This window comes from Ahaetulla prasina, chromosome 1, assembly GCF_028640845.1.
Source record: "Ahaetulla prasina isolate Xishuangbanna chromosome 1, ASM2864084v1, whole genome shotgun sequence".
In the NCBI taxonomy this organism is placed as follows: Eukaryota; Metazoa; Chordata; class Lepidosauria; order Squamata; family Colubridae; genus Ahaetulla; species Ahaetulla prasina.
The window spans coordinates 285500892-285522686 of NC_080539.1; the positions used below are offsets into that span (position 1 = coordinate 285500892).

The window sequence follows — 21795 nt, forward strand, 5'->3', positions numbered from 1 at the left end:
AAGAAGATCATAAGCAGTCATGATTTCACTTAGCGACCACTTCACTTAACAACTGAGTTGCTGGTCCCAATTGTGATTGCTAAAGGAGATACACCTGTATTGAATTTTAATAAAAAAGTTATAATTCTTTTTATTGCCAGTTGCGATTGCTAAGTGAGAAGTACCTGCATTGAATTTTAATAAAAAAGACATAATTCTTTTTACTCACTAGATAATTTCAAGAGCTGTTTAAATTATCACAAATCTGTATTGTTTTGCACATATAAATGGGCAATTTTGACTCTCCCTCAGCCCAGTCTAAATGTTAAAGGGAAAATAGAAAGAGGAAGAAATATTAGATATGTTGCCCAGCTTGAGTTAACTATTTTTTATTTATTAAAAACTTTATATGTCTGCCCAAATCCCGATGACTCTGGGTGGCTTACAACATTAAAAACTAGAATATAAAACCATGCCTCACCCATGCTAGCAACAACATACTCAGGTCAACTACTTGATTGGTTTGATCTCTATGTAGGGACTCCAGACCAGCTGACAAAACTATGTCTTCAGGGCCTTTTGGAAAAGCAACAAAGTGAAGAGGAATCATACTTCTGGGGCAATGATGTTCCATAAAGAAGGGCCATCACTGAGAAGGCCCTTTTTCATGGATGCATAAGTGTATAGCAATAAAGGCGGAGTTAAATTTTTTTTTAAAAATATACAGATTGAATATGAAAAACTAAAAGTACCCAATATTTCATGAAAACCCACGTTAAAAATGCGGAGCCCACATTGTTTTAAGTTTCCATGCTTTTATCAATATATAAGAATCCAGTTTTAAGAATCCAATTCTAGAAATTAACCAATGAATTCTTGGTTTTATACGACGGCTTCCGAATATATTCTTAAATTCATTAGATAATGTGAACACTTTTTGTTGTTTCATGCATGTTCTGTTCTTATTATATACTAACCTGCCACATGGGGTTCTAATTAAGACTTGCATTATAATCTTATCAACAGTCTAATAACAAAATAAGGCACAGCAGCACAAACTTCTGTTATTTTTTCCACTTCCACACAAGGCTTCTGTGTCAATAAAAACAGCTCTATATCTCTCTAATCCCACAACATCAATGTCACTGGAGAGCTTAGCTGATTTATGCCAGGCTTTCCACAGCGCAATTGAAACTTTGGTTTTGTTTGTGGAGATGTTGGATTGGCTCCATTCCCCCATGGAACAGCTTCATCTAATCCTTTTTGCTGGCTTCTATATCAGTTTCCATAAGAGGTTGAGTGCTTTGCAGTTCTTCTACAATAAGACAGACAGAATGAAATTTCAGAATGTTAGCAGGGCCCTCTTTTTCTTAAGCGGGGAAAAACCAGCATACAGATAGGATCACTTTAAATGGCCACAATGGAGCCTGAAATTTTGGTCATAAGTTGTTGTGGTTGTTAAGGAGTCACCACGTGACCTGACTCAATCTACTCATAAAGTGATTCATTGCAGTCTTTAAATGCATCATGTTGTTCTCCTGAATGTCACAAATCATGGTCATGTGATTGTGGGACGCTGCAATGAGTCATAAATGTGAGCCGGTTGTGAAGTGCCTGAGATGTGATCACGCAATTGTAGGGAGATGGTGCAGCAGTTGAGGGGTTGTAAATAACATTTGTGGGGTTGTAACTTTATAGTTGTTAAGTGACTAGTCATTAAGTGAAGAATATACGTATTCATTTTTTTTCTCTTTTCTTTTGGAAGGAGCATGTGTGAATACAACAACACTTAAAATTATATACCGCTTCACAGTGCTTTGCACTCTCTCCAAGTGCTTTACAGAATCAGCCTATTGCCCCCAACAATCTGGCTCCTCATTTTACTGAGCTCAGAAGGATATGACTGAGCCATCAGAATCGAACTGTCGAACTGCTTGCAGCCGGCAGTCAGCAGAATTAGCCTGCAGTACTGCATTCTAAGAACTGCGCCACCACGGCTCTTTATTTGAATGAATTCTTTACTTTGCAGGCAGGTCAAGGCAGGACAGTGATATTTACTGCTTGTTATCAGGATTTCAGTCAATAGAATTCCCATTTATTCAGATCCAAAGTGGACAAGGGTGCTTCAAATCCAATATGGTACCCTCTCTGTACTTGTTGGCATCTCATTAAGGAGGCTGTGTCTTTTCCTGGGCTTGCATAAGGAAACTACACAGAAAATATATATCTTAATATTATTTATATATTTTTTATCAAATTTATACAGCCACAACCTCACCAAAGTGACTCTGGATGGTGCACAATATTGATAATTGCTAATAATCCATTTAGGAGGCTGTGATACAGTGCTGTGGTGAAAAGTCCATGTGGATTGAAGCAGGAGAACAGTCTAATAAATAAATGATTGCAACTTGCTGTTGCCTTCTTAGCTCAAATGTAAATCAAATCAACAGTGATGTTTATGGACAGGTCAGGACAATATTTTTCTATTCCCCGCCCCCCGAGTTTTTGGAGAAAAACCCTGAGTTTTATTCTTTTCTTTAAAAAAAAGTTGCATATATTTTTTACTACTATATTAAACTACAGCTTCATATATATCTCCCCATAAATTTGGGGAGAGGTATATTCAGCTTCTAGAACTGGGACAGAGCTATATTTTTCAGACTAGGACAAAACAGGATCTGTAAAGAAACAGAAGGGCCTACTCAGAATTAATAGTCCAGTCATAACACTTTGTAGAGAGGGAGGGAGGGAGGGAGGGAGGGAGAGAGAGAGATAGATTCCCTCCGTCTAGCCATAGCACAAGAATTATATATGGGATTGCACACAGAATCTTTTAAAATGCAGCTGTTAAAGAGATAGTTTTCCAGATGCCAAGCAGATACAATCACACTGCCATCCTCTGTTATAAAGATATAAAATCAAATGGAAAGAGTAAAAGAGAACCCACCCAGTTCTGATACTCATAAATGATTGTGTCTTTTTAAATTTATTCAAGCTATTTGCATCTCATAAACCCTGTTTATCACCCACTTTTCACTGGATTTACGCTAAGTCCATTAGAAACATAGAAACCAAAATAAGAGGCTAGTGAATTAAAAAAAAAAGCTGCTATAGATATCAGATTTAGGCATGCTGAGAAACGTCATCTTTTATTCTGTTGATTTTGCTCAAGTGCACGTTACCAGGCTACAGAAACAATGCCAAGCCAAACAGCTACAACACCAAAAGACACAGGTTTCTCCCCCTCTAATCATAATGACACAAAGAGATAGAAGATGATGCCCACACACTAAGTGCTATAGCAGCACAGTGCCGAACTACAGACTGTACTTAGAAATGTATCTTTTGATGAAGCAGATGAAGAGCAAGCAGCTCCAAAATGTTATGAAATGGTAGAATTACCATAAATCGACAACAAAGCTTCCATGAATGGAAGAAAATTACAAGGCTCTTAAAACATTCTAATGTAAAATTCACTGCATTCATACTTAGCATGTAAATTTAATTTTTTTTTCCAGAAACTGAAGAGCTTTTCTGAATGCATGATATGCCAGACATTTAACTCCTCCCTATACCCCTTATTTAGCATGTTTAATAAAAAAATGCCTTCATTATTGAAAAGGCACCTACACCCAATCCTAGTATATTATTTTAGAATCAAAAGGACCACTTTTTGAAACATAAGAGTATCACAGTATCTAATAAGCTACATATGCTGTCTATTTGAGAGACTGCATGGGTTGCTCTTGTTTCAGAACTGATTGTTGTTTTAGCTTGTTATTTTTGTATTCACACTGGAATCGGGTTCCAGTTGTAGATGTTGATAGTAAGCATCAGAACTTCTGATTCTGGCATAAGACATGGACCCCTATCTCACACCGTGATTTCCCTCCTTTCATGAAGCATCCTAACCTCTCAGAAAGCGGCATCTATCTATACTGTATGTATCATTATTCCCTCGAATACTGAACTCATGTTATTCACTGACAATAGCAATATCAGGATACAACAATTCAAGAAGAAATATTTTTAAAAAATCCAGAAGTCATTAGAAACCACTCATTGAGAACCAAATATGCTCAGAGACTTCAAGGTGTTTTTTTTATTATTATTTTTTTGCTGATTAGATATGAAACATAAATTACTGGAATTGATTGAGGGTAGATGAGAATGAATGACACCAAGCTGGCAGGAACAGCCAGCACCCCAGAAGATAGGCGCGAGATCCAGAAGCCTTGAACACTGGGACCTATCTAAGAAAAATAAAATTCAACGGTGAGAAAAGTAAAGTTTTACACTTAGGCAAGAAAAACCCAATGTACAGATGTATAGAATAGGTAGATAGCAATGTTTGCAAGGGGAGCCTTGTAGTCCTACTGGACAATCATTTAAATATGAACCTGCAGAGTGCTGCAGCCGCCAAAAAAGCCAATGCAATCTTAGGCTGCATTAACAAAGGGATAAAATCATGATCGTGTGAAATGTCAGTACCACTTTATAATGCCTTGTTAAGATCGCAGTTGGAATATTCACCCAGTTTGGGCCGCCACAATATAAAAAAGATGTTGAGACTCTGGAAAGAATGCAGAAAAGAGCAACAAAGATGATTAGGAGAAGTGGTGGGTTTCAATTTTTTATACTACTGGTTCTGTGGGTGTGGCTTGGTGGGTGTGGCTTGGTGGGCGTGGCAGGGGAAGGATACTGTAAAATCTCCATTCCCACCCCATTCCAGGGGAAGGTTACTGCAAAATCCCCATTCCCACCTCACTCTGGGGCCAGCCAGAGGTGGTATTTGCTGGTTCTCCAAACTACTCAAAATTTCCACTACTGGTTTTCCAGAACCTGTCAAAACCTGCTGGATTTCACCCCTGGTTAAGGTGAACATCTGAACAAAGTAGCTTCTGAAATTTTAGTTAAAAATTATCAACTACACATAACATTTATTCAAATATTTTTCAAAATTTATTTCCCAGGAGAAGAGAATTAAGTGAAAGTCTTATGGGTGAAGAACAGTCTTCTTACACTTAACTAGTTATGAGGATGCCATCTGAATGTCTTTCATTGTTTAATATCTCAAAACCAGTCTTCAATCTCTCTCTTATGCCCACATTCGAATTAAATCTCAAGAAGAATTTGGAGGATAGATCTGTTTCTGTCAATATTTTCTTCACTGGCATATCTAGAGAGGCTTCAGGCAGATGAAAAACATTTTAGAAACATTTTAAAGATAAATTCTCAAAAAAGAGAGGTAGAGACAAAGACAATGACAGAAACCTCTTTCACAGAGCGCTGTGATAAACTAAGGAAGATTTCAGTATTGCATACATACTTTTTCCTAGTCTCTTCATAGAGGCCTGGACATACATTACTGGAAAAGAGTTACCATGTTCCTATCACATGCTGTATTAGCTTTAGTATTCTGGCTACTTAATAAGACAGTGGTATATGCTTCAAAAGTGTTTGGAAAGAATTGTTTCAGACCAGATGTAATGTTGCATTTCCCTGTATTAAGGCAGACTAGCTTTTTTTAAGCCTCAAAAAAGTGCCAATGCTTTAAGAATCACATTAACATTAACTTTAATGAGCAGAATCCTTAAACAGTGAGATCTTTCTTTCAGGCTCATATCTGAATTACTTAATGAATACCAGAGAAGTTTTGTATTTGTGTGAGGTCCAAAGCACCTAAGCATGCACAACTCTATTGTTTATGTTTACATAGATTCAGGAAAGTAGTATTGTTATAAGAAGCATAAACATGGAAAGATAGTGTAATATTTTATAGGTTAAGCAGATCAATATGGGTTACTTTTAATTTGCCACAAAGGCATAATACTCTATGGTATACAGTACAAAGCTTATTAATTTAAATTGAAAGGAGATAGAACATGTTGCCATAATTATATTTGATGCGGTCTCCAAACACCTCCACTCCATTCTTTCCACTCCTTGACATGCTATTATTCTGAACTTCCTGCTCTTTAGAAGAAAGGCACCCTTAGGATGTCACCTAAAAAACTGATTTAAGCAAAACCAAATGTTTGGTTTATAAGGATAATCAATCTTTCTTTAATTAATAACTTCATTTTGTCTGTCTAAAACCTCATTGCTTCAAGAAAGAAATTCCCTACATCACCCATTTATATTGTAAATAAAATAAACATCCCATTCATCACATTCAAGAAACATTTATCTTTCCTATGTGAGAATTCTTCAAAAGCGATTCTTTGAAAGTATTCAAAAATTATGTGAAACCTTGTCAGTGAGTTTACAGTCTCAATAAAAGACATATGTTTAAAAATGTAGTTGTATGATATGAACAACAAAAATAGTTTTGCATGTATGTGAGAGAGAGAAAAAGAAAGAAAAAGCCTGATTTTCAAAATATTGCAGACACAACAAATATTGATTTAATATTCAACAAATATTTAACCATTTGTGCATTAGATTATATCATATTTTTCTGATAACCTCTTAGTGCTAATTCCAGTGTTAACAGACAGTAGAGTTTTCCTCACTTAAAATATTTGGAAAAAACTATATACTAAAAGAAAGGGCAGAAGATGCTAAAATATTCCCCCACAGGATTTAGCAGGTCTGCATAACATGTAAGTTAGTAAATATAGGACCACCCCAGAGATGGGTATCAGCAGGTTCTGACCAGTTCTGGAGAACCGGTAGCGGAAATTTTGAGTAGTTCGGAGAACCGGTAGTAAAAATTCTGACTGGCCCTGCCCCCATCTATTCTCTGCCTCTCAAGTCTCAGCTGATCGGGAGGAAATGGGAATTTTGCAGTAACCTTCCCCTGGATTGGGGAGGGGATGGAGATTTTACAGTATCCTTCCGCTGGAGTGGGGTAGGAATGGAGATTTTACAGTATCCTTTCCCTGCCAGGCGCACCAAGGCACGCCCATAGAACCAGTAGTAAAAAAAATTGAAACCTACCTTTTGGTAATCTAACATCTTTCACAAATATTCTCCTCTATGGCGAATGGGAAATTATAGGAAATGAAACTCATCTGGAGGGAATTAGATCAGGGAAGGTACATTATGTCTGTTCAGCAAGCTAAATTATTTTGTGCTACTCACAAGCCTAAATTAATAGACAGCCTGTAATTGGTCATGTGAAGTTATGGGGAAAGATCTAGCTTAAGGTATGATTTAAAAAACTGTGTGCCTGTTCTGTCCCCCTCGCCTCAGTCCGAGCGATGACTTAATTAGCCAGCACTATCAGCTCTGGCAGCAAACTAGCGAGCATACACCAAATGTCTCTGTTATCTGTTATCTCTCTTGATGCCGATGAGTCAGCCAGAAAACCAGGAACAAACAGCTCTAGTTAAGCAGTTGATTTGCTTGCTACGAAGAGGTATAGCAGCCCTTGCTGCTTTTATATCCTGTGGGGTGTGGCTCCATGACTCAGCACTTCCTAGGCCTGCCCCACCCCTGCTTCTGTTGTTCCCGCCTCTCCTGCCTACGAAACCTAGGGTCCAGCCAGGCCTGATTGCCATCAGACGGGTCTGGAGGCGTGGCCTGGGGGGGGGAAAGAGTCAGGGGACAGAGGCCTCGTTATCTCCTCCACCTGGCCTGCCTCTGGCTCCTGGAGCTGAGCCAGGGAAGCCGGTGCTCCCGAGGTAAGTCCTGATGGCCCTTCCCCCTCAGTTTCCAAGTCACTTTCTGGCAGGGGGCTCGGCTCGGGGGGCGCAGACACAACAGTGCCATTTCAAATGTCAGTAAAAAAGTGAAAAGGAATTAGAATCAGGAGCATGGATACGCCATCTATGAATTGCCAACGTCATAGCATAACCTAGATGTTACTTTGAAATTAGTAGTAAATATCTCCATAAACACTTAATAAAGCCATTAAAAAATTAGACAGACATAAAAAGCCCTTGCTTCAAAGAACGGCACTGCACAAAAATACAAGATTATTACAAAACTGGGTTAAATAACATTTAAATTAAAGGTATCTATTTAGTATGAATTATATGTGAAAATATACATGTGTAACAAAGTTAAAGCAAGAAATGTTATAAACCACCCTTGCTTCCCTTGTGGAGGGAATAGAAGAAAACTGCATAAATCAGTTTGCTATCCAAGCATACAATTTTGAATTTTTAAACAGTCTCTACATCTTTTCCTTTCTTGCCATGAGTAATTCCTCCAACTGAGGGAAATTAAATAAGGCGACATAATTAATTTCTGGCTCATGTTTAAACTATTAGGTTTATGTGTGACTCAAAAGCCAGAAACAACTTTATTTAGCTCCATCTTCTGATGATGGTGAGATACCTAGGGCCATTGTTTCTTTCTACTTTTTGTGTGGTATTATTGCATTTTGTACAGTATTGTATTTTTATTGTTTTTAATAAATTCTTAATTTTCTACACCACCTAAGGATGCACACTGCGTGACTAATTTCAACTAAAAGCTATGAATAGACAAGGGCATAACAACCTGATTAAAAAAAGCTCTAATTTTGTTTGTGCATTATACAATGATTATAAAATGAAATTAATGTAAAATATTGACCATCCAGACATTTAAATTTTGTTTGGCTTTACCACCCATAAGCCTCTTCGTACACCCAGAGATTCTAACTTCTAAATTTTGTGAATAGAACACAGATAAAATTGATCCAGGATATTTTTACTATTTGCTGATTCTTTTTTTATAAGTGGACAAAAGTGGTACTCCCTCCCTTCTTCAGCTGAAGGACAAAGAAAAATTGCCAACAAAGAATCTGTAAGAAAAAGCAAGATGAGCTTTTGTCAGTTTCAAAAGTTTTCAATAGTTCTGCTGGATTCTTCTTTCTTCTTTACAAACCGTAAGACAGATACAGGCAGTCTTTAACTTGCAACCATTCACTTAGTGACCGTTCAAAGCAGGGGTGAAATGCTCTGACGTCTGCTACCGGTTTGCTGTGTGCGCGCATATGCGGTGCATGCCAAACGCATGCTTCTTGCATACATGCACAGTGTGCATCAAACGCGCGTTTCACGCACATTTTATTTATTTTTATTTATTTATTTATTTGATTTTTATACCGCCCTTCTCCCGAAGGACTCAGGGCGGTGTACAGGCAAAATAAAACAGATAGTACAATATACAATTTAAAATGCAATTAAAAAACTTATTTTAAAATTGGCCTGAAAAGTATACAATGAACTAAAAACCCCATTTAAAATTAGTTAATACGAATTTAAAATTTAATAAAATTCAATTTAAGCCAGCCCCGCGCGAATAAAAAGATGTGTCTTCAGTTCGCGACGGAATGTCCGAAGGTCAGGTTTTTGGCGTTAACCCGGGGGAAGTTTGTTCCAGAGTGTGGGAGCCCCCACAGAGAAGGACCTTCCCCTGGGGGCCGCCAGCCGACATTGCTTGGCGGACGGCATCCTGAGAAGTCCCTCTCTGTGAGAGCGTACAGGTCGGTGGGAGGCATGTGGTAACAGCAGGCGGTCCCGTAAGTACCCAGGCCCTAAGCCATGGAGCGCTTTAAAGGTAGTGACCAGAACCTTAAAGTGCACTCGAAAGGCCACAGGTAGCCAGTGCAGTCTGCGCAGGAGCGGTGTTATATGGGAGCTACGCGGAACTCCCTCTATCACCCGCGCAGCTGCATTCTGGACTAACTAAAGCCTCCGAATGCACTTCAAGGGGAGCCCCATGTAGAGAGCATTACAATAATCCAAGCGAGAGGTAACGAGCGCATGAGTGACTGTGCACAAGGCATCCCGATCAAGGAAGGGGCGCAACTGCCGAACCAGGCGAACCTGGTAGAAGGCCCCCCTGGAGACGGCCGTCAAATGATCTTCAAACGACAGCCGTTCATCCAGGAGGACACCTAAGTTGCGCACCCTATCCTTTGGGGCCAATAACTCGCCTCCAACAGTCAGCCGCGGCTGCAGCTGACTGAATCGGGGTGCCGGCATCCACAGCCACTCCGTCTTGGAGGGATTAAGCTTGAGCCTGTTTCTCCCCATCCAGACCCGTACGGCTTCCACGCACCGGGACAGCACTTCAACAGCTTCATTGGGGTGGCCTGGGGTGGAAAAGTACAGCTGGGTGTCATCCGCGTACAGCTGGTATCTCACCCCAAAGCCACTGATGATGTGCACCCACTACCGTGCAGCGCTGAAAAAGGAGGCTTAAGAAGCCTTTTCTAAGATAAGTAGAACAGCGAGGGAAGGGGGAACAGCTGTGCTGCATGATTTAGGTTTGCTAGAAAGCAGAAAATCCTGCTTTCTAGCAAATATAAATCGCACAGCACAGCTGATCGTTGGAAATACCGGTTCATCCGAACCAGTATCACTTTTTATTACTACCAGTTCGTCTGAACTGGTAGCATTTCACTCCTGATTCAAAGTTACAACGGTGCTACAAAAGTGACTTACAACCGTTCCTTGTAATCACAAGCATCAAAGCATTCCCTACAATCATGTGATCAAAATTTGGGTTCCTGTATTTACAACTATTGCAGCATCCTGGAGTCAAGTGATCACCATTTATGACCTTCCCAGCTGGCTTCTCTCAAGCAGAAGCCAGATTCGCTTAACACGCTCACATGATTTGCTTAACAACTGTAGTGATTCGCTTAACAATCATGGCAAAAAAGATCATAAAATTGGACATGATTCCCTTGCTTAGCAAGCAAAATTCTGGTTTTCATTATCGTTGTAACTCAAGGACTACCTGTATATGTATGCCCTGCCTTTGCCCCTCTCCCCTTCTAGCAAAATTCTGAGCTCCAGGTTGCTGCTTTCTGACTTTCCTGAAGAACTAACAGGTTTGGTTTTGGGTTTTAATTTAGCCCAGTTGGAAATTTGGGCATATGTCTTCTCTTCCAATGGACAATATATAAGAATTGCTCAAATGAAGCTTTTTTTGGTAAGGAGAGGGTGAGTGTTGTCCAGTTACAATGATCATTGAAGGGCTCTTGAGTTAAAACCAGGACAGGCCAGAAAATAAAATCTGGGAATGGCCAATGCTTCAGTCCCCAAACAATTGCTATATCCCAAAGCCAAGACTGTGATAGATGTAGGGCATTTTTGCATGTAATACTCATTTCATGTGCAGATACACGCACACAAACACGCGAGCACCTGCACAGATCATAGCTATATCTGCACAGAATGCTAGTGTATTATATTTCCTTTTTGCATGGAATGGAAAAGAGGCTTATCAAATCTGAAAATTTCTTAGAGAAATTTGTTAATTTCAAAATCAAAGGGTCCTCAAAAAAGCTGAATCTAACAGGAGAATTTTTAGCTGTGACAAGCGTAAGTTCCTACTTCTGAGAAGCAGAAAAACAAATGCAAACATATTAGACTAAGGAGAGTTCATTTGGAGTTTGCATGTGTCTAGAAGTGGAACCCAAAATAAATGCAAGAAAGCTATTTGATGCATTTCAACCATTTGATGCAAAAGGGCAATATAATCTTATTATTTTATCTTAATTTGTTTATTTAAAAAATTTATATAGCTGCCCACCCAGTGACTCAGGCAGCATACAACATTAAAGGATTGCCACATTTACTTAAGAACAACTACTCTTGCTTAAGTTTCACCACAAAAAGGTCATAAAATCAGGTGCAATCATGTGATGACTTGCTTAACAATTAGCATGACGTACTGGTTGAAATTACTATAACTTCAAGCTCAATTAAAATGCAACAAATGATCTCTTTTTCCAATAGCCCATCTCTTAACTATAGACAAATCCTTAAAGCCTCATCATTTTAATCCTGGTCACCAAAAGTCCATTAAGGGTTACCACAGATGACCGCCTATCTATTTTAACTTTGATCACTTTATAATTCTTCCTTTCATTTTTAACAATCCTGATCATTAGCCCCTTCAAATGATGTCCTAGAATTTTATTTTTTTACATTTTTTTCTTTGTCACAAAATTCCTTCTCACAAAATTCTTCAAAATTTTAACAAGCCTGTTTTGTAAATCCAATATAGTAAAATGTTCCAGCTCTTGTTTTGCTATTTCTATATGCCTTTTAATTAATAAGCTATCAACTGGTTTAAGTTGTATATCCAGTATAAATTTCAAGGTTATCCATGTACTGAATTTTTTTTTTTGTAACAGATGGCATGCTTCATTCCTTTATTTTCAAAGGTGGTTTGTAAATGGACAGCTGTGGATGGCAATTGTGAACATATATCTTGATTTTCAGAACAAGTTAAGTATTTCTTGTATTGCAAAAAACTTGTACTTGTTTTCTACCCCCGTTTCTTAGCAACTGAAAAGTCAACCAATGTCAGCTTCTGTTTCTAAAAACAAAAAAAAGTATCACTGTTTGTTTAAACAACCTCATAGTATGTGTATAATTTTTAATACCGGTACCAATGAACCACTGCACAAAGGCTACATGAGAATTTATTGGAAATGCACAAATTTCATGCAAATGCATGGAACAGGCAGATTTCACGCATGGAACAGGCAGGTTTCACGCATGGAAGGCAGGTTTCACGCATGGAACAGGCAGGTTTGGGTGGTCTAAACATAAAATTTGTTCTCTCTGGACTTCAAATATTCTCCTTTATTGGACTTGGAACATGGCATAGGAACAGACCAGGAATACTCATATTCTGAGTACAGAGATGTTCTAAGGTGAGAGAGGGTGGGAGAGGAAAAAAATCTAGAGGGAATTTAAAGGAAAGGAAGGAAGTAGTAGGACATATGGAGCCCTAAAAAACCTGTAAACCAGGATTAGTCAAATAATAAATAGTAACTTGATTTCCCCTGAAGCTTTGATTATTATCATTGAAAATTACAGTCCTTGGAATATGGACCTTACTTGTGAGAAAAAATAAATAAATAGAATGTTCTCTATATTATATACTGCACTTTAGTTGTCCAAAATAGACTTATAATGCAGCAAGGGTTACTTTGTTGTTACCTGAAAAGACTGGTACAGCATGGATAAAAACTATTCTGCATTCATAGAGGATGTCACTTGATTAATTGAATATGCATATCTCTTCCAAATAATTTTAAAAGACATTTGAAAAAATCAACACATTTTTAATTAAAAAGACATTAATTAAGATGAATGGCAAAATGTAGATTTAGGAGAAACATTCTATGTAATATTTCATACATGCAAAATTTAGGGATTCAGAAATAGCTATTCATATATCCAGTAGTACCAACAGTGAGAGTCAAAATTGGCAACAAAGCATCATAATGTTGTTAATTCAATTTGTACAACCTTCCGTCTTATCCAAAGTGTCTGAGTGGCTCACAAAAGATAAAAAAAACAATTACGTAAAATCCAATTTTTTTAAAAAACATATAAAAAAATAGATTTCAAATAATCTATTTGAAAACATAAAATTATGGTCATAATTCACCCAGCATCAGCTCAACCCAGCCATTGTAAGAGCTTTCCACTTTTGCCAAACCCACAGGTATGGAAGCAGAGCCATGTTTTTTTAAAACCCAGGAGGGTGGTGGTGTGGTCTGCCAACAGACTGCAGAGCTGGCAACGGAGTCGGACAGCAATGAGGCTGAGGAAGAGCGTGGGCCAGTCCTGGAGGCTGGGGAAGGCCCGGATGAGGGCTCTGTGTCGGAGGCTGAGGTGGGGTCAGGAGCATCGGGGAGTGAGTTACGGACTCCAGAGCCTCCAGAGACTGACAGTAGTGAGGCAGAGGAACAGGAGGAGCCTGTTCCTAATGCACGCATGAGAAGAGCTGCCAGAAAGCAAGAGCAGCTCAAGCAAAGAGGACAACTCCGGAGTAGGGCCAAGAGAAGATTGGCCCCTCCCATAAGGCTTAAAAAAGACCAGCAATGGCAGAAAACAATGTCGGTAGCTTCGTCTCCTTGCATTTATTTTTGTATCGGTGTCTTCTGACCGTTTGCCAAGAAAGGCCTTTGGCAGTTTGCCTAATTGGACCAAGGTTTGTGATAGGACTGAGTAATTTGTGTTGGGAAGAATTTGCTTTAATTTAGTTGAATTACGCTGAGAATGAAGTAATTCTCAGCTGTTCGAATAAAGTTTGTTTATTTTTTCACTGACTGAGTTTCCTACTACCTACTTGGGCCTGGGTCACAACAGTTGGTGCCAATCTAAGTTCCAGGAGGAAGGTGTCAAAACAACAGAAAGATGACACTCTTTCACAGACAGAACCCGTAACACCTTTTCCCTTGATGATAATGGATGAGATAGGGAGACGTAATTGGGGCGAGGCAGTCCCTCAAACAACAACATATGCTGACATTGCATTGCATGAATCTTCAGAAGGAATTCTCTGGCTGCTGCTCTTGTCAGTTGTGACACACCCACACCCACACACCCACACCCACAGACACTGCTAGATCCATCCATCCAACTAATCATGTTTGCTCATGTACTTCCGGCTTACAATAAAATGACTCAGTGTTCCATTTCAATGCTCCTGACTTGAAAAACTAAATGCACTTCCAATATTGTGGAAAGCGCCAGTAGATCAGGCTGGGCCTGCCATCTGAACTACCATATGAAAGGCAAGATTAATTATGATATAAACTGCAGGACACAAATGGAAACTGTTGTAGAAAATAAGGAGAGTTTTGCTGACCTAAGCACCATTCTATGCTCCTACTAAGGAAAGTGAAGCAAAACAAATCATTCTAAACTCATTAGCTTTTCCTGCAAATAACTCAAACATAAACATTCTACTCACTAGCATTGTTTACCGTTTGAACAAAAAGTAAGTTCCAATGATGTCTTTGCAAAATATTGTTTATTTATTTAGGGGGCAGGATTTAGTGTATAGTGTGAAGCTTAAGTAATTACAAATGTATAAATTTAAATGTATTCTGCTAATAATAAGTGAAGTTTTAATGAATAGTAGTGAATTAGTTGCATTATAAATAAAACAGAATCCGATCTAAGTAAGACAGTGTTTTAGAAAAGGGGGCAACAATAATGCCAAACAACATGCAAAAGATTTCAAAAGGATTCTTTTTTCTCCCCTTAATAAAACACAGCAAATATACCATATTTTTCAGAGTATAAGATGCTCCAGAGTATAAGATGCACATTAGTTTTTGTGGAGGAAAACAAGAAAAAAAAATTCTGCCTTTGCCTACCAGCATCCATCAGTATTCATCTGGCTAGCATCCTTGCAACAAACAGCAAACAGTCTGGTCAGCTTCAGCACGTTATCACAGCCTGATTCAGCACAAGCAGCTGATTGGTGGTTGGATCAGCTTCCCGGTATACCACCAATCAGCTGTTCCAGGCATCAGGAATCACCACAGCCCATCACTGCCTCAGTGCATCGTGTTTTCGGCCTCTGCACACCCCATTTTTTGCCTCCGCGTGTTGCTTTTTTGGCCGGTTCCAGGTGGCGGCGCAGAGATAAAAGGATAATTTCTTTAGCTTCAGATCTAATTCTGTTTCACAGAATGCATCAATTCTAAATAGTACTCCAAATAAGCAATAGTTTTGCCTCACTATTGACCTTCAGTTAGTATTTTTGGACATTAGGCATAGAAAACCATGACATCTTACATGCCTAGCCAGTACATTATATCTGAACTACAACTCTGATCACTCTACAATGTGCAGGAATTGGAGGGTAAGTAAAGAAAGAGTTCCCGGCAGAAAAATTGAGGTAGATTCCTGCAGAGCATAAAGTCTGGAGGCTCTTCATTGTATATAAAAGTTCATACCTACCCTGTAGGATTTTAAGCAAGAGTGGCCCTAATTTGATGTGGCTGCTGTCTAATTTTAGAAGCCTCTGCTAGAGATCACTTCAAACCTCTGGTCAGAGCTATTAGTTCTATTTCTGCTGACTGAAAGGAACAAGAGGATGTCAAAAAGAAAAAGAGAATGGAAGAGAGCAAAACTGTTAGAAATTGGGGAGGAAAAAATCACAGGCAGAATAGATGTTATCATTATCCTTAATGGCACCACAGATAACTTTGACCTCTAACTTTTAGTCTTTTAAATAAGGGAACAGTTTGAGGAGAGTATCTCTGCATGGTGAATTCCCTTCCTCCTTAGCTGCATTCCACCCAAGAAAAGCTTCTTCCTATACAATTACAATTTTTTAAAAAAATCTATAGCACCGGATTTTTGTTTTACTAACATTTCTAGCCATATATTGCATATGATTTCAGGTATATAATCAATCAAAATGTCCATTTCCTCTGCAATTTTTAAAAGAATTTCACCCCACCATGTATACCCAGACTTATATATGGATGCTTCTCTTAATAATTAAAAAATATTACATAATGCCTACTAATATAATCATAAGTATTTGAACTCACTGGAGAAGAGCCTAATACTGGGAAAGATTGAGGGCAAAAGAAGAAGGGGATGACAGAGAAAGAGGTGGCTGGATGGAGTCACTGAAGCAGTAGGCGTGAGCTTAAATGGACTCCAGAGGATGGTAGAGAATAGGAAAGCCTGGAGGAACGTTGTCCATGGGGTTGCAATGGGTCGGACATGACTTCGCAACTAACAACAACAAGTATTTAAAGAAAAGGTTTTCCCCCAAAACAATTTTTTGAAAATATTTTTAGTGTATCATCAAACTTCTGAGGCCAGATCTTTATTTGAAAAAGCCTTCCCTGCTTTTCCACACTAAAAAAGTCCCTTAACAATAAATCTATCTTTACTAATTCACCAAGTTCTGAAAATGAAGTGGAGATGTCTGTAATTCTCAAATAACCCTTTGACCCTTTTAAGGAGTAATTACTTTTAATATCTTCTCAGACATCGGGGACCTTTATTTGGGAGTTTCAATTTGCATTCTATAATCGGAATTGTCAGTTTCTTTGTAATAAAAAAGTTCTGACTTACTTGCAATGGAAATGGTACCTATTAAAATATAAAAAGCAAAGCTAACATAAATAATAATATTAAAAAAAAGAGAGAACCAAGACTAATATACATCAGCTAAAGTGTAATAAAAGAAGGACTATTTAGAAAGAAAGAATAGAAAAGAAAATGCGAGATCACTCCCAGCTCTTTGGCCAAAAGCTTGATTTTGGAGAAGGAAAAAATATTTTTGTATGTGGCCACCAAAGATAACTCAGAAAGCAGTATCATAAACAAGAATTATCATTAGCCTTGGCCAGGAATCATAGGAATAAACAAATAATCAAATGGTTGTTTAACTCATAGAATCATCTATTGCAATGTCCTTCCTGTTGAAGACTACTTCAACTTCAATCACAACAATACAAGAGCAAACAATAGATTTAAACTTAATGTTAACCGCTTCAATCTTGATTGCAGAAAATATGACTTCTGTAACAGAGTTGTTAATGCTTGGAACACACTACCTGACTCTATGGTCTCTTCTCAAAATCCCCAAAGCTTTAACCAAAAACTGTCTACTGTTGACCTCACCCCATTCCTAAGAGGTCTGTAAGGGGCGCGCATAAGAGCACAAACGTGCCTATCGTTCCTGTCCTATTGTTTCCTTTCATTATATCCAATTAATATAGTTATTAAATACTTATGGTTATATATATGCTTATATATTATATAGTTATTTTCATGCTTATGCTTATATATACTGTTGTGATAATTAAAATAAATAAATAAAAAATAAATAAAAGCATTTTAGGGCTTTAAAAGGTAATATTCAATACATGCATTAATTAATTAATTACCATCTACTTTACCTGATATAATAAAGAGGACCAACTATCAAGCACTAGTCTAGGTCTTAAACTTCTGATTAGGGAGGCAATCCATGAATTGCAATGTCTCATGTCTTTCCATTAACAAGAATAAACTACCATAATTAAGTTTGGATTTGTCTCTAGAAACTGATGAATATCAGTCAGGTCTATTCTGTTCTAGTGACCACTAGAACAGAACAGAATAAGAGATGTAAGGGACCTTGGAATCCACCCTTTTGTTCAAACAGGAGACCCTATACTATTTCAGACAAATGGTTGTCCAATTTCTTCTTAAAAACTTCAAGTGTTGGAGCACCAACAAGTTCTGATGGTAAGTCATACCACTGGTTAATTGTTCTCACAGTCAGGAAATTTCTCATTACTGTAGTTCTAGGTTGCTTCTTTCCGTGATTAGTTTCCATCCATTCCTTCTTGTCTTGCCTTCAGGTGCTTTAGAAAGTAGGTTGACACCCTCTTCTTTGTGGCAACACCTTAGATATTAGAACACTGCTATCATATGACCCCTAGTCCTTCTTTTCATTAAACTAGACATACCTAAGTCCTGCAACTGTTCTTTATATGTTTTAGCCTCCAGTTCCCTAATCATCTTTATTACTCTTTTCCACACTCTTTCTAGAGTTTCAGCATCTTTTTTATATCATCACAATCAAAACTGGATGCAATATTTCAAGTGAGGACTTACATGTAATCTTGATTCTATACCTGTTAATGCAGCCTAGGTGTTGGCTCTTTTGGCAGCTGCAGTACACTGCTGGTTCATATTTAAATGATTGTCACTAGGATTCCAAGATCCCTCTAGCAGTTACTACTATTGAGCCAGGTACCACCTATTCTATATCTATGCACTTGGTAGAACTTTTCTTTTCTCACCATTGTATTTCATTTTGCTGGACAAGGCCCAGTGTTCAAGTCTGTCAAGATCCTTCTGTATTTTATATTCTGGAATATTGGCTATTCTTGCCAGCTTGGTGTCATCTGCAAATTTGATGAGTTCCCCTTCTATCCCTTTGGCTAAATCATTGATGAAGCTATTGAAGAGTACTGGACCTAAGACAGAGCCTTGGGGGTACCCCACAGCATATTTCCCTCCATGTAGATGAAGTTCCATTAAGGACTAAATGTTGAGTGCAGTTTGTCAGCCAGTTACAAATCTGTCTGGTAGTGATGCTGTCTAACCCACATTTTTCTATCTTGTCAAGTAGTAGCTTTGATCTATTTTATCAAATGCCTTACTGAAGTCCAAGTAAATTATATCCACAGGATTTTGCTGGTCCACTAATTTTGTGACTTTGTCAAAGTAAGTAAGTAAGATATGTCTGCCATTAGATGGTAGCAGAGAGATACAAAAATTTCAACTTGGCTGGATTTTTTTCAAGTTATAGTTGGTAGCATGTTATGAGGATAATCTGTCCAAAAAGACTACTGGGTCCAATTTGATCTAAAGGAATTTTGGCATGGAAAGATTTGTCACAGTGCTATCACTGCCTGGCTGAGAGCTGAAAATGGAGGATTAAACATGGGTTGTAGCATAAATGCTACATAGCATAATTCTAATCCTAACCTAATCTAATTTAGTGCTGCATGTTAATCTCTAGGAGACGGGCAGTTTTAAATGTTAAAGTAAAATAAAAAACCACTTGGAGCATGGTTTTCTGAAAAAAATTCTGGAGGAAGATTATTCTGATCCATTTCAAACTGGTTGTAAGTTTAAAGGGTTACAGTCTGATAATTTCCTCAACATTGTCAAACTATTTACTAAATCTGCATACTATTAATCTTCTCTTCATTCCCACCACCCATCTTCTTCCACTTATGACTGTATGACTGTAACATTGTTACTTGTATCCTTACGATTTATATTGATATTGTTTCCTGATTGCTTATTTGTACCCTATGACTATCATTAAGTGTTGTACCTTATGATTCTTGACGAATGTATCTTTTCTTTTATGTACACTGAGAGCATATGCACCAAGATAAATTCCTTGTGTGTCCCATCACACTTGGCCAATAAAGAATTCTATTCTATTCTATTCAGTCTGATAATTGGAAATTGACAGCAGAAATATGTTTCTGTTAGTTCCTTGACCTCTTGAAGGTTTTCATCTGGATCAGAAGTACCGATATGAAGTACTGGGGTTTTCCTCAAGTCTTGCTTGAAGTCGGAGAAACGAAAAATACATTAAAACCAAGACCAGCCAAGATGCAGGGATTCATTGTAAGGAGTCACAGTTTCAGGGAAATAGTTCCTGTTGAAGACAGGAGTTAGTACCAAGTTGCTGACTCCTCCTCCTCCTTCCTCTTCCTCTCCTTCTCCTCCTCCTCCTCCTGCTCCTCCCTCCCTCCCTCCCTCTCATTTCCCATACTGGCAACAACCAGGAGAATCCTTTGCACATAATATGCCAATTACTGTATGTGCTTTCTTGGAAAAAAAGACTTTAAAGTAGTGACAAGTGCTTTGCTAATTTCCAGACCTGACTCTATAATGTAGTTTCCACAAGGCTGCCTGCATGTCTAGACCAGAAACTTCAATTACTACAGAACTCAGTAACCTGTCTCTGGAAGGATCCCAGAAGACTGTATCACACCTGCGCCAAAATATTAAACTGAGATAATTCATACCAAAACATTAAACCGAGATGATTCCTACAAACATTGCTTATTAGTGTTTATGCAGCCATTTGATTTGATTATTTCAAGTACATTTTAAAAATAACGTAAGCATTTTAGAACATGAATGGAGGATGAAGAGAAAAAAAATGCAAGTGGCAAAAAAGGACAATAGTGACTTGCAAATAAAGGAACCATATGGAGAATTGGAGTCAGATGGAAAGGTTAAAATCAGATGTGATAGGAAGGCTCCAGGCTTCCAAGGAGATAACAGGAACACTGATTCTCTAGGAGAAAGGTATGCTGTTTATAGATGGATGAATCCCAGAGACAGCTAAAGTGACCAACACCAAGAAAAACTTATAAGGCTCTGGGTACATTTCTGTCTTACAAAGAAATTCACCATGTGCTGAAATAAGGCCTTCTCTCTATATGAATACAGAATATGAAAAAAACAGTACTCCTGAAGAGGAAGATCTCATGCTTGGGTTATCCAATATCCCTCTCTAATGATACTCTGGGGCAGAACTGATCAATCAGGCTTACAGAGAGAGGTAAAGTCAATCAAAAAGGACTTTACCTTAACTTTGTGCATAACAAATGAAACCAAACATTTATATAGTAATGCTATGCACAACACTAATGGCCAATCTATTTCCAAGCAAAGTATCATACTTCTTGCCCCAATTTTAAAAAAATTGAGGAGTTTAAGAGTCGTTTCCCAACACTGCACTCTGAACACATTCCAAGTGGAGATTGGAACATCAGACAGCCAAGAAGAATACCACAGTCAATGACGTTGAAAGCAACCAAGAAATCCAGGATAATTATCAGATGGCATTCCCTGATCTAATTTCTAACTCCAATTTTACAAAACATAACAAAAACAAACCACCAAAGTAATTTTGGTACCTGGTCTCAGCTGAAATGAGTCTAGACAACTAGACTCATACAAAGTACCTGGAACTGTAAGACTTTCTCAATCACATTTCAAAGAATGGAAAATTTGTGACTAGTTTCAAGAGACTGATTTTTTTACTGCCTCATTTAATCAGGCAAGAATACTTCCTATGGAAACTGATCACTGATCACTCTTTAAGCATAGATCCAGTCCCAATGTAGTCAATTAAATCAGTCTGGAGGGCAAAGGTTAAGCAGCAAGGTAGCAATAGTTCTATCTTTCCACATGTCCTACTCATTCTTCAAGGTATATAAACTGGGGGAAAATGCACATAAACAGGACAATTGCGAGATTGCCAAGGTTATTTCTTTATACTATGTCCATATATTGGACTCCCAATCTCAGGAAATTCAATCAAATGATCTGCAAAGAATGATGAAAATTGCTCATAAAGACAATCCAGCTATTCTGGCTATACTTAGTAATACAAATACTTGATACAAGACATGCGATGCAACATACAAAAGCACTAGCCTATTCTATATTAATGTAATGGATGCAGAAAAACTCTCTTCATTGCTTCTATTGCCATTCAATATTTCAGATAGGCCTTAAAACTATAATGGCTTTTAACAATAAGGTTAGTGAAATA

General features: G+C 38.1%; 1 protein-coding gene across 1 annotated transcript in view; it reads right to left on the reverse strand.

The window, feature by feature from the left end:
* SHANK2 (SH3 and multiple ankyrin repeat domains 2) overlaps nucleotides 1-21795 on the reverse strand; it is a 156149-nt gene that overhangs the window by 97313 nt on the left and 37041 nt on the right. The gene's annotated exons all lie outside the window — the stretch shown is intronic.